The sequence below is a fragment of the Oryzias latipes genome, chromosome 16 (genome assembly GCF_002234675.1).
Source record: "Oryzias latipes chromosome 16, ASM223467v1".
NCBI classification, from domain to species: domain Eukaryota; kingdom Metazoa; phylum Chordata; class Actinopteri; order Beloniformes; family Adrianichthyidae; genus Oryzias; species Oryzias latipes.
Window position 1 is genome coordinate 24,507,360 of NC_019874.2, and position 14,652 is coordinate 24,522,011.

The window sequence follows — 14,652 nt, forward strand, 5'->3', positions numbered from 1 at the left end:
GGTGTGAACGCTCTTCTGACCAAGGATCAGCTGGTGGAGAACAAATGATGTAAGCGATTTGCATTAACCCTCGTGCTATCTTAGGCACTTTAACATTGGGAGTTGGGTCATCTAGACCCACTAGACAGTGCTCTGAACCTTTTTTCTTCAATGATTTGTGATCTTCACTGGTGTCCATGGATTACATGAAATCTTTTCACCTTTATCCACCTTTGTCATGGTATGGAGAACACGTCAAAGTAAGGGTGGGGCCACCTAATAGCACAAGGGTTAAAACAACCCACTGTGTGAAAAAAAACTTGTGTTAATCTGGATGAGACACATATTAACAAATGACTGTCAATGAGGTAGGAGGTCTAGTTATTTTTTATTGTAGTTCTTGCTACTTTCTGGTCAGAGTCGGTTAACTGCGCCCAAGTGAGCAGCTGTCAAAATTACTAGATTTTTTCTGTTGCTGGCTTGGTTGTTTATAATTTTGGTGCCCTCCAGAAGCCGCCGTGTGTGAAAACAAACCAAACCGACTGTAGGTGTGAAATGTTTACCTCATGGAGCACCGTGGTGCAGAGTTAGAGCGATTGACCTCTGATTAGAGGATCATAAGTTCGATTCCCGCCTTGCCCTTCCCATGTGTCGAAGTGTCCTGGAACCCCACATGTAGGTTGGGCATCAGTGTAAAGCAGCAGAACCAACCATCAGTGCGTAAATGTGTACATGGATGAATGGGACTGGGATTCTACAGTGCCTTAGGCCTTAAAGAGGGGTGGAAAAGTGCTATGTGAATATACATTTCTTTCAAAGAAAGCAACATGGGTTAACCAGACCAAGTTCAAGCAAAACATTGAAAACATTTTTAAAAGATGGGATTTGCTTGTTTGGTTTTCACCAATTTTCAAAAACACTCTAAAAATAGTCCAAACCAAAAAGCCCTGGTATAACTACACTTTAAAAAAACAGCTGATTTTGGAAGGTCACTTTTCCTCTTGCGAGGTGTGGCTTATTTATAGTCTAATCCTATAATAATAATCTACTAATAATAATAATCATTTGACTGTCTACCGTCAGATTAGAAAAGACCATCATGCATCACCATCTGGGGTCAGTGCAGACACTTCTCTATATCATGACCTCCCCTCCTCATTCTCTGCTTGTCCTTCTCAGTTCTGCATCTTCAAACCTTGTCATCTCCTTCTCCAATATCCAACCTCCTGCAACTCCTCAAATGATTCACATGAGAGCCTGTTGTCAGACCTCATGCGGTGGCTTGGATGGAATAGTAAAATTCCACCTCTGTGTGCCTGTGAGGAGGTGAGAGGGGAGTTTATTTGGCCTGATTGGACCAGTTTCATGTGCATTTGCCAACAGAATGTACTGCACCAAAATAGACAAGGATATCAAGATGGAGTTGGGAACGGATGGAGACAGGTCCAGCCATGCATTGAATGGGGTGTTACATGAAACCTGTAGGCTTTTTATTAAACCCCCCCAGTAGCGTTCCTGCATCAGAAATATCTTAACGGTGTCATGAAGTGTTAAGGGACTTGGCAACGATGACCAGAATATCAAGTGAAAACATGTGCTTTTCTCCTTCAAGGTGCAAATGTGTTGATTTGTTCATAGAGTTGGTGACAGGTCAGTATGCAGCCCTCGGCAACCATGTTCAAGTAACCACTTTCAATGATATGTAATGGAAATGGTCTTCCGTGTACAAAACTCATTTACTCATCACTACGCAAGTTTCTACGATTGTTTTTGGGCTCTACAAACAAAACACACGTCCATTGAATGTGTGTTAAAGGTTAAACCAGGTGGAACTTTGACCAATTGGGAACTCTGATTTGGTGGTGGCATATGGCATCCCTTTTAGTTCACGGAAGTGCTTGCCGTTTAAAATTTGATCATAAAGGACAAATTGGAATAAGAATTATTATTTGCGTTATATGAAACCAAGTCAGTCATTGGAACAGAGCTGTGAAAGAACAAACCTGGAGCAAGATTCACGTGATTTGCACTGATTCAACTTATCATAACCAAGCCTCTTCTGACTACAGGTACAAGTGCTAGCATCAGGTAGCGACAGTCCAACGTGAACACCAAAGGCGGCTTCAAGAATGTGCTAAACATGCAACACAGCGCATCAAAAACCAGCTGAAGTAAAAAGGATTTTACAGTACTTCTTGGCTTTCTTTTAAAAACTAACTGCAAAAATTCTTGTATTCATTTAAATTAAGATCAGATTCTACACAAGCAAATTAAAGAAACCAAATCTCCAAAAAAAAAAAAGCCTCATATATACATACGATATCTATCTATCTATCTATCTATCTATCTATCTATCTATCTATCTATCTATCTATCTATCTATCTATCTATCTATCTATCTATCTATCTATCTATCTATATACACACATATAAATACATATCAATATGGCCCAATCATGAAGAGTAAAAATTATAAGGGTGTTTAAAAAAACAAGCATGTTTTTAGTCCATTCCTGTGGCGAGTTGTGGTTTTTTTAAAGAAAGAAACAAAGTTTTCTTCTGTTTGCTTTCATTTCCCCCTGTATTAGAACTTGTACAAGATCTCTTTGTTTTTGTCGATTTGTGGAAATACAAAGAAATAAAGAATTTTAAAATAGCCAACAGTACCGGTTTGTTCATATGGGTCAAGCAGTGAAATGTCATATAACATAGTATGCTGAAAGTGATGTGATGAGCTTTATTAATAACTGTTAATTATGCTGAACGGATGTGTAAATACATGTATGTACACTGCAAAAACGTAATCTTAAGAAAGTAAAAAGATCGTTGTTTTAAGAAATTGTCTTATTTTCTGCGTTGCATAATCTTAGTTTCAGAAAACACGTCTTAATGACCGTCCTTTTTTCTTACAATAAGAATTCTTGGAAAGACCATTCTTTCCCCATTTGTAATTTTGTTTTGCTTATTAAACTAAAATCTGTCTTCTTTCTCTTTCGGCTTTTCCCATCAGGGGTCGCCACAGCGAATCATCCTTTTCCACCTCACTCTATCATGGACATCTTCTACCCTAACATTAGCCAACTTCATGTCCTCTGTTAAGACATCCATGTATCTCCTCTTTGGCCGTCCTCTTGCCCTCCTGCCAGGCAGCTCCATCTCCAACATCCTTCTACCAATATATCCACTATCCCTCCTCTGAACATGTCCAAACCATCTCAGTCTGGCTTCTCTGACTTTGTCGCTGACACAGGCAACATGAGCCGTCCCTCTGATGTACTCGTTCCTTATCCTGTCTAACCTGGTCACTCCTAAGGAGAACCTCAACATCTTCATCTCCGCTACCTCCATCTCAGCCTCTTGTCTCTGTCTCACTGCTACCGTCTCTAACCCATAGAGCAGAGCTGGTCTCACCACTGTCTTGTACACCTTTCCTTTGAGTCTTGCTGGCACTCTTCTGTCACACAACACTCCTGACACTTTCCTCCAACCGCTCCAACCTGCCTGCACTCGCCTCTTCACCTCTTTTCCACAATCCCCATCACACTGAACTGTTGACCCCAAGTACTTAAACTCCTGCACCTTCTTCACCTCAGTCCCCTGTAACCTAACGCTTCTACCTTGATCCCTCTCGTTCAGACACATGTATTCTGTCTTACTACGACTGACCTTCATACCTCTTCTTTCCAGAGCAAACCTCCACCTCTCTAGCTGTTCCTCCACCTGCTCTCTACTCTCACTGCAAATTACAATGTCATCCGCAAACATCATTGTCCAGGGAGATTCCTGTCTTACCTCGTCTGTCAGCCTGTCCATCAGCATAGCAAACAAAAAAGGACTCAAAGCTGATCCTTGGTGTAGTCCCACCTCCACCTTGAACTCCTCTGTCTGACCTACAGCACATCTCACCACCGTCATACTTCTCTCATACATGTCCTGAACTACTCTGACATACTTCTCTGCCACTCCAGACGACCTCATACAGTAAACTAAAATCTGTCAATGGGTTGAAATTTTTTACTTATTTTTAAAGAACCAGTTGTTGCAGTGTACATGTTAACAATACGCCCATTTTTCAAGCTCTGATAGAAAGAACTAAAAAAATGTAAACCCTGGATTGTTTTCTTTTGTTTTTGATCCTACATGCAGCAGGCAGACACCTGTGCTGATATCGCTACCTACTGGCGCCACTTCTAAGCCTTTTTGCTCCTGTCCTGGTGTGGGATCTTTGAAGACCATGTGGCTCTCAAATTAATAATAGATCATGTCCAAGTTATTACACTACTTAAAAGAATTCAGATTTTTACTTTAGATGTTGTTGTGATGTAAAACAGTCAGTTGGATGTGAGTTTTTTTATGTTCAGAAGTCCATACCAAAGAAGGAGGCTTTCATCTTTTTTGTAAAGGTGCACAGAACCTGAAAAATGAAAAAGTAAAAACCGAATCAATAGACTGAACGAGACTCTTTTAATCCTTCTGTGAATGATGCAACACTCCTGTGCTGGCACACACTCTTCTGTGTTCCTCTTGTGTTTGACGAAGCTCTGCAGATGAGGGAATTACAGATGCATCCTGTCTTGGCAGCAGTTGTGTAACTCAAACGGCGCTCCTTTCACCTTCCAAAACAGGGTTTTATGGTTATGTCTCCATTGTCATGCTGGCTATATGATCCAGCTTCACATAAGAACTCTCATGGTTACTTTTGAACCACTGACATGATTTAAGGAGGGCGTCACTGAAAGCGTAGTGCGTTTCCATGCAAATATGGAATGCAAGTGGGAACGACAAAAGAAAAGAGAACTTCTCAAACTAACTTTGTGAAGCACAAAGCATATTTTTATCCAGTCTCCTCTGGTGAGATAAGTTTGAGCTTTATATTTAACAGTGATTGTGTTCAGAAAAATTTGCAGAAAAAAATCATGCTTCGATCAATCCAAGCATTTGAAGGAAATGTCACAGCAGACGGGTCTGCTAATTTTAAAGTTAAGATCAGGAGGTTAAGAATTGAGGTCATGACAGAAGAGACTTGGCTGTCATGTAAGACTCCAAATTCCTCCACCTCTAATGTCACCTTTGCTTCCTTTTGAGGCTGCAGTGGAACACTTTGTGCTGCGAAAAAAAGGGTTTAAATCAAATCATCATGATCCTCATTAGCAAGAAAAGAACATCTCAATAATCTGGTTAAAGTTGATGGTCCTGAAACAGATCAAATAAAATGATCAAACATTGTTGTTTTGCAGCAGTTTGGACCGCCAAACCATTCGATCCAATATGCACAAAAGATCAAAAGAAAAATGCAAGACGTCCTCTAAGAGGAAACAAGAGGCCAAACTTTAATAAGATTTTGATACTGAAGGATAAATCTCCTAAACATGACTTTTATTCCTGAGGAATATCCCAATTTTTTTAAGTCTATGGACTCCACTGTGGTCCAAAAGAGTTTTTAATGACACCAGAGATCCCTCGTTTGTATTTATGCATGTTTATAGACACTTATTCGGAACCTCAAATCCATCCGCGTGTCAGAACAGTTCTCTTCTTGCAAAGTGGACTTGGTATGTGGATGGGATCATTTAACAACAGATGGTTTAGGGATCAGGGCTCACGTGAGTTTTGAGCGAGCTGCCAGTCTTATGAAACTGTGTTTTCGAACATTCACTTTTAGGTCAAATCTTATCATAATAATAATGTACATTAAAACAAAAGACTGCACTGCTTTAAATCTCTAATATTTCCCATTTTTGACTAATATTTTTGGTCTCCTTCTCCTGATCACAACTTGTCTAAACAGACCGAAGATGCGGTTCAATCCAGGTTTGCAGCGCTCTGCTGGAGGCAGCTCTACAACCACAGGCCTGCCCTGTCAATCCACAGGAATGTGAAGTTCAGGGAAGTCAGCAAAGAGTTGAAAGAGCTGCCACATGGAAAGGATTCACACAAACAGATCTCCAAGCACATCAGATGGTGACCAGGTTAGAAAACGGCAACTTTATCGAGTGAAATATTCAGAGGGGAGTCCAAACATTTAATGCACTGGTGGGCACACACCTGCTGCATATCGTATAATGTTTTAAACAAAGCAAGTTTCATCTAAAGCAGGGTCTCTCAAAGTTTTATAGCGGAGGGCCAAAGTAAGAACTCGACATTAGAATGGGGGTCAATTATGGTGAAAAAAATGGATAAACAGAAAAAGTTGTTTTTAAGAACTTTAATGCCCAAGTGTCATTTGTACAGTTAACCAGGCCCTCCAAATGTTCTCCCAGTCGCTGTCGGAGGTTGCTGCCCAGATCTTCTACTCGTCTAGTAATTGTATCATTTGATAGACTTATTTCTTCAAACTTTTTCTTTTGCTCTGGACAAACAATGTCTGCTACTGTCAGCATACAGTCTTTTTACAAACTCCCCATCACTTAAGGGCTTGCTACGCCGGACCATTTCCAAAGCCGCAATGCAGCTAGCTTCTCTCACAGCTTCACTGGATTTAGCCATTTTTGTAAATATCTGGTGTGCAGCATAGCCTCGTTGTAGTTGCTGGAGCTTATTGTTTCGGTAACTTTGTTTTTCATGGAATTCTTTGAGCATTGCATTTACCTGCTTGCAAATAAGGCACATGACTTGATCCAGCCCTTGAGGTACGACACAGTAGGCATTTGTCCACTAAGCTCTAAAGCGCTTTTTCTTCTCGCCAACACAACGTTTTTTTCTCAAAGGAACCTGCTCTGGCTATCTTTTCTTGAGGGCCACAAAAAATCTTTCAGCGGGCCGCCATTGGCCCCCGGGCCACACTTTGAGAACCCCTGATCTAAAGCAACAAAGGTGCTTAAAAAAACGTGTGAGCCAATCTGAGCATGCTTGATAAATCTTATTTAGTTCCTTCTGTGGTAAAGGCATGCATGTAAATGTGCTAGTCTGCAAAGCTGACAGCATTACATTGCAAAGGACTAAATACACAATATATGCGCTTAGTCAGTGAGCGCCTCCAAACCTCTGTGACGTCTGCTGTCACCTCCACAAGAACACAAGATTTACAATCTCAACCTTTTAAACCTTGGAGCTGCAGCTCCTATATATATATCCAATAATTTATAGCTCTTCTGACCAATCGGGAGTCACTGCTGCAAGAACACTAGATCACAAGTCTTCGCCGCCCAATACGTTAAAAGCATGAGACATTTCAAACGAAAAACAATTTACGATCCGTTTATGATCAGCTTCTATATGAAGCACCTTATCAGCAGTGCCTCTTCCAAATAACAAGTATATTGGATTTCAACCAGCACCTGTTTTCAAATGTTCCCTCCAAAATTAACCAACACTGAGCTGGTTTGTTCCTGTGAAAGGAGGACATGGGGGCCTGTTGCCAAGGAAAGATTACACACAGATATTCAAGGAATCAGAGAGATGACAGGAGTGGATAAGACACAACAAGGTAGCAGTGAACTTTAAATTGTCCAATGGCAGCTCTGGGTGTGGATTTGTGCAAACAGCCAGTGGTGGAATAGGAACTCCATCTATCTGACTGTCAATCAATCTATGCAGCAGGGACAGAAAAAGAAGCCGGGAAAAAAAAGGCGTTGAAAGCAGTCGTGGTAAACAGAGCAGAGCAGCTGAGGTTTGGATCCAAGAAACACATGGCAGCAATCCATTTATTTGTTTGATGTCAGTCAAGTAAAAAGAAAAGCTTCTGAATTGACTGAGTGTACTAAACACACTCCTGCATGCAAGCTCATCCAATCAAGGCCGGCAGGATGCAGGTGTAAGCAGCGGCAGAGGGACGTTTCACCAGCAGTTGTGTTGTGGTGGGCCTCGGGCGCAGCAGGTGGAATATCCAACAATGTCGGATCTCATAGCTCCGAGACATTTGTCAAATGTTATCTAAAGCGTCTCAACATACTGTTTCTAAATCTCATTCAGTACATACTGTATGCTGATGTCTTTTTGAGCCTGAATGCAAGAGATTTCTGAACCATCCCACAAATAATTCAGCCTTTAAAAGCTTAAAAAGGTGTATAATCCAAAAAAACAAGTATATGTTTAAAAGATATGTGAAAAAGGAGACATAATATACCGATACCATACATGCAGCACTTTACTAAGTTCCAATTACTTTGAATTATTGTGTCATTTGAGAATATGTGCCCTCCATGGTTATTTTTACAAATGGAAAATCTTTACATTTAGGAACTAAGCAAAAAAAAAAACTGTTGGGAACATCTGTTTTATTGAAAATTTTGATAGCAAATGGACTATTTCTTATCTATTATCATTGTAATAGAAATTAAGTATAAAGGTTTTAGTGTGACTTTAGAACGTGTGCACCATTTAATACAGAAAGGTTTTACAACAAAGGATTTATGCAAACAAAAAAGACCCCAAACTATGTGGAAATCTAAAAAAACAAAAACAAAAAATTACCTTCAGTAAATTATGAATATGAATCCCTAAATTCTGTCTTTCCCCATAAAAATAGTTTATTACCTAATTAATAAATATGGTTACAGTAGCGTAAATATTGCTTTGTGATTTTTGAAATGAATTTTTTGTACTGTTTTGAGCTGATAAAAGTTCTTTAAGTTATATTTGAATATGCTGAGTAAACATCTTTTAGTTTCACTTGAAATCATTGGAAGTTGAATGTACGGGTTAAAGGTTTTTCTGATTTTGATTTTCTGTTAACCTTTTGAACCTCTTAAAGGATCTTTTGATACTGTCAAAAGTTTTTTTTTAAAAGCAAACATTTTTTTATAAAGAAAACTATTACACTGTTATAATTCAATACTTGTAAATATTTAAAAGCTATTTTATGAACAAATAACCTGATGGCCACAAAAACTTGAATATTTTTCTAAAAGTTGAGGTGGGACTTGGCTGCTCTAGCTGGATTATGGTCTGTAAGAAACTGGACCAAAAGCTTTTTTAGTGTTAAAGGTTTGAGACCCCTGCCATAGCCCATGTATACTAGTACCCTTAAATAGACTACCTTTGCTAAAAGCTAAACTTAAACCAGCTGATTAAAAATAATAATAATAATAATAAAAGAATATACATAAAAAAGCATCAGAAATCTTAACGTGCATAGATTTGTTTTTCCCCAACACATTTGACAATGGAATTCGCTACCCTCTGAAACATACCTCCAGTAGTCATTTTTAGGAACTGCATTTTTTGGTTCTTCCTGGTTTGCAACAAGTCTGTAAATGGAAGTTGAATGCTTGAAAAACAATGTTAAACTGTTTGAAATATCAAAAGAATTAGTAACTATTTGGTGCAACAAAATACAGTTTCTGAGAAGGAAACCCTGTTTATAGTGAGACATAAAAGAAGTTTGACCTGTTTTCAAATGCACCATTAGGCTCCATTTGCACCATTGTCCTAATTCTGCACTTGTGCATTTTCTTGCTTTAATTATTTTTATTGAGGGAGGGGACAAATTCAAAAGAACATTGTGTCCTACTCGTCAAACCTCAAGGGGGAAAGAGTTTAGTGCTAAAGAGCGTGCTGTTTGTCCCTTTGGGGTAGCTCATGCTAACACCATCTGATAAACATCACCGCTTTTATCAAACTAACAGGCAGTTTTAGCTTCAGAAAAAGTGTGCCCTTAAAAAGTTAAGCACTTACTTAGAATTGTTAACCTGCTCTCAGTTCTGAATAAAACTGCTTGCTTTCACTGAAAGACTTGTGGACTTTCTCTGAGACTTTATATGACAGAAGCACCTCTCAGAGACCGCAGAGGCTTTTAAAAAGTACAGGGCTAGAGTCTATAATTCCCAAACCACCGCCTATTTCCAGCTTTGGCTCCCACTGCCTCTGGTATTCTGAGAGGAAATCAGCAGATCAGAGATTCTGCTCTGCTTAGACAGCGTCCCAGTAAAGATTTTGCCCATCAAAACCATCTGAGGCTTAAAACAACCTTCTCATACTGTGGATTTGACATTCACCAACAGTCTGCACTTCCCAGCTTAGAGCTGTGTGATTTATGAGGATGTTTTGAAAAGTTGAGTGACTGGGGGAAAAAGCAAACCTAGATTCACCTTACAACAGAAAACCTTTTTGTGCAAAAAAAGCTTAGCAAAAATCACTAAAACAGACTTCAATGGAAGCTTTTTATTAATTTAAAAAGCCTTTTCTGCTGTCACAAACCACTAATATGGACTTTCCACATAATTTTAATACTGAACTGGCCGAGAAAGCGCAACAATATTCATAAACTTGTGGTTTACATCCCCCTTTTGCTCGCCACCCAAACTTTGCCTTAGGTTTTCTAGTGCATCTACTCCCTTGTGTATTTTGCTGTGACATGAAAAAAAAAGTCATGTTAATCTGAAATTAGTAAGAAGTTGAAGAAGAAAAGAGAAAATGCAGGAAAAACAAGTTTCATAGGCATTCAGCAGTTACCATATTTTTCCAGCTATAAGTTGCTTGGGGGAGTAAGACGCAGCAGTCAAAATTGCATATTAAAGAAGAAAAAAGTTGCACTTTTGGGAGAAAAGTGCAGCACTTCTGGACAAATCCGCCAAATCCTGCGTAATGCTGCATTTACAATGGATGCATTTTACTTGTCAAATCCAATACTCAACGCTTTTCCAAAAGTGTGTTCATGAACTTGATGCTGCGGATGGGAGTGACTTTTACCACAAAAAATACAGTACAATTGCAGTAATACCGCAATGGAAGCTTCTCTCCTCCACTTGTATCTGTGCTCTTAACCGTTCATTTACAACATCTAGGAGGTAGCCAGACAATGTAAACCACCTTCTTCTGGGATGCTACAAGGAATTTGTAGGACAAAGGCTAAGCATTTAGATTATATTTTTAAATGTGATAAATTTGTTGACATTGTTCTGAGATTAAAATTTACTCTTGAGGTAGTTAATCTGACTTTCACTAAAAATACAATCCAAGCACATAAGCAGTGTTGAATTAAACCTGTGGAGCAGAATTGACTGTCACTGTTTGGCTAAAGAACAGATCCAACGGGTGCAAACTCAGGTAATTTATTAAATGAACTTTTGAAAACATTACTTAACTGTGACTAAAGGCTGGATTGGCCAAGAAAAGATGACACAAAAAATATCTGACAGTAACAAACTGCAAGAAGAGGATGCATCATTAAAGAGCAACTGCTAAATTAAGGTGTGCAAAAGTTGACAGGTCAGAGCTAAAACGATGCAGGAAAGGAATTCAATGCAAAGAAAATATCCACATTTTGCAGAGATTTCACTGCAGCTGTCTACAGAACATGCTGAACAAACGGTCTCCATGGAGGCATTGTCCTCCAACTTAAAGGGATTAAAAGATCTGCTGCTGACAACTGTGTGCCGAATTTCACAGTACATGTTGAGGCCAGGGGTCTATGGAGTCCATTCCTCAACAGATCCGAGTCGTTTTGGGAACAACGGTCATAAGTGTTTTATGATATTTTTAACTACATCCAAGATGTTCTAGTCTTTATTTAGACACCTGTTCTGACACATTTTAACTCGAAGTTTCGTCAAAGAAAATGTTGGTGTCAGGATTTCTGGTTGGAAGGCAGATTGTTAAGCTATCCCTTCTGTTCTTCTGTTTTATCTCCAAATCATGGTTAAGTCATTTTACTAGCTCAATGCCCTTTGTGGAAGAGTGTCCACCCTGAGACCTGGAAGAGTTTAAATCCAGGACAAGACACTGAGCATTAGAGTGTTGGAATGAGGAAAAAAATGTTCATAAGCATTCAGCAGTTACCGTATTTTTCCAACTATAAGTTGCTACGAGGAGTAAGACACAGCAGTCAAAATTGCATAACAAAGAAGAAAAAAGTTGCACTTTTGGGAGAAAACGGCAGTCCTTCTAGAAAAATCCAACAAACCCTGCGTAATGCTGCGTTTACAATGGATGGGATTTACTTTTGTAAATTTGTGTCTGCTATCCCTTTTTAGACGCGTGTCAAATCCAATGCTAAACGCTTTTCCTAAAGTGTGTTCTCCAAAAAATACAGGTATGTAACAATTTAGATTATATAAATGCAACATGTATGTCAGTTAATAATCGGAAAACCATCCATGTCGCCTACCCCTTTTTCAGAGTAGTGGGGTTGCAGTGATAAACCCCATATTTCTCTCCAGCCATCTCTCTCATCTCAGTTAAACCACAGAATAGAGTGTGGCTGTGTCTGCAGCTCACTGCTCCTTCAGGGGGTGGGTTGATTTCACACACCCAGGTGTGGGGCAACTAAGGACTTTTTTAACTTTAGAAGATGTGTGCAAACATTCTTGCACTTATCCTCTATCCCTACACATTCCTGTTCTGGGATGCAGGGATGCTGGAGCCTATAACAGTCTGGCCAGGGCGGGGCTCCCCTTTGACAGTTTGCCAGTCCCACACAAGGCTACACAAAGGCAGACAACCACACACACTCTAATTCACATCTACGGGACAATGGAGTCACCAATAAACCGAAGAAACGTGTTTTTAGGCTGTCAGAGGGTGCTGGAGTGCCTGAAGAAAACTCACACTTGTACTGGCGCAGGTATGCAAATTTCAGCTATGAACTAGGGACTTCTCACTGAGACGCCTAACCGCTTGCAAGCAAAGTTTAGAACTTTTTCCCAGAAAGAATGACAAAAAGCAGAACAAAGCCACACCACCATGCAGCCCATGAGGACAAGTGTGACAATAGTATATAAAATTATAATTGTAGCATCCATAATTAAATCTAAGATTAATAGATACTGATTTTACTTTTTTTTTAAACATTTTGCTGTTACTTTACAGTCATTAAGAAAAAGCTGCACATCAACTCTGCAGGAAATGAGATCTTTTGAGACCATAAATAGATGAACGGATGGATTTTAAATCCAGAGATAAGCAGCTTAAAAAAAAATGGTGACCACTGGGAGATGAGGATGATTAAGAGACAGAAGACATTACTCTTCATCATTGGCATGGCAAGCAAAAAGGTTCAAATGATTACAAAAACCTCTCCCACTTTATGATTAACAAAGCAAGTTTCATTCTATTTTTTGCTTATTTCCTTTACAAAGAGAACACGGAATAAAAACTACAAGTTTGATTGTCATAAAAAGATACTATTTAAACAAACGTCTTCTTGGCTGCGGCGGCGGATAAAAACGGACGCAGCTGATGGTGCTGCAGGGCAGTTATGTCCGGGATTGGAGAAACACTGTGTTCTCTGCAGTCTGCACATTTGAGGCCAGTCACAACAGTGGCCCCCTGAGCAGAAATGAGTCCCATTCCTGACACGCTCCGGCCAGGCACGTGCACAGCCCCACCATGTCCTTAAGCAGGATATGCTTTAAGAAGACCCCGCTGATCAAGGCACATAAAAATATTGAGTCACATTTATCCTACATCTCTTTCATATTTTACAAAAATTGTACTTATAAGGCTGTGTCTGGTCACAACAGCAGATAGTAAAATAGCATCCAACGTCAAACAGGCCAGCTATCTTGCCTTTTTGTTCCGTGTTAAAATAAAGCTATTTTTTGGTTTTGCACTGTTTAATCATCTCAATTAAGGTTATGCTTTTTTATTTCTTTCAGCTGCACAATCGTCAGCTCACATGGGCTTAGAAGGTTTAAGGCAATGCGACACGTCTGCTTACTGAGATCAGCAACTCCAGAAAAACAATAAATCCAGAGATAAAAGAAAAACTGAAAAGACATCATAGATGGGTAATTTGTTTTAGAAATTTCTTTCCATTTTTTTTTTTTGGCAATGTCTACCTCTAAAGCAGCAGTCTCCAAAAGATATGACCAGATGCTGAGAGCATAAAGCATCCCTATGGATATGATGGAGTCTCCAAAAAGCTGCGTATTTTGGTATGTTGTTTCTTGTTGCATGGACAATCCGGTTTTACTTGTATGACACTCACAAATATTTTCAACAAATCTTTGAAACAGTTCAGCACACAGACCTAAGCTTTGCTGTTAAACACACCAACTGATGGTGACCTAAACCCCAGCCTTTTGTCCCCGAGGCTCAGAGCCGGGCCGATTATTGTGACGCATCGTTGGTTGACCAATGGCCGCCCATCGTTAGGGGTTACGTCCTCATGCTAGCATCACTGAGATGCCAAAGTGAGATTTCTACCCAGTGATACGTGAAAGGGAGAGAGCAGGGAGGGCGACGGGGGAGGAGCTTGCGGCGTAGGCTGGCGAGACACGTGGCAGGCAACGAGATCTCAGGCTGTCAGAGGGGATCACATCAGCAAGTTAGCAGGGATGAGTGCTTCCCAAACTCCACGCCTTAGAATGGGAAAATGTGCGGAAAAGCAAGTGGCCGGCCACTCAGCAGAAGTGCTTCCAATCGCGTATGGATCAACAAAACCGAACAAAGGAAGAACATGAATTATTAAAGAGCTGATAAACTCATTTATGTTGATTTTTCCTCTTCATTCAGGCGTTCTGAAATCCAAGGTGTTGTCCAAGGTTTGATCCCTCCCACCTTCGTGGTGTTAACCATATTCTAGCCAGTCATAAAAATACATGTTCAGAGGCTCAAGCCCATCAATTTACAATTCAAAAGATAACGCAGCTACCCACACGTCTAAAATTAGGTAATTTCAGCCTCCTGTTCGTAAATGCTGTGCAAGGCTTGTAAAAAAAGAGAAAAACAAATTCTGCTGCCTCACAAAAGTCAAGCGCGTGCAACAGGTCGACCACATCCTGTTGCGTGCAG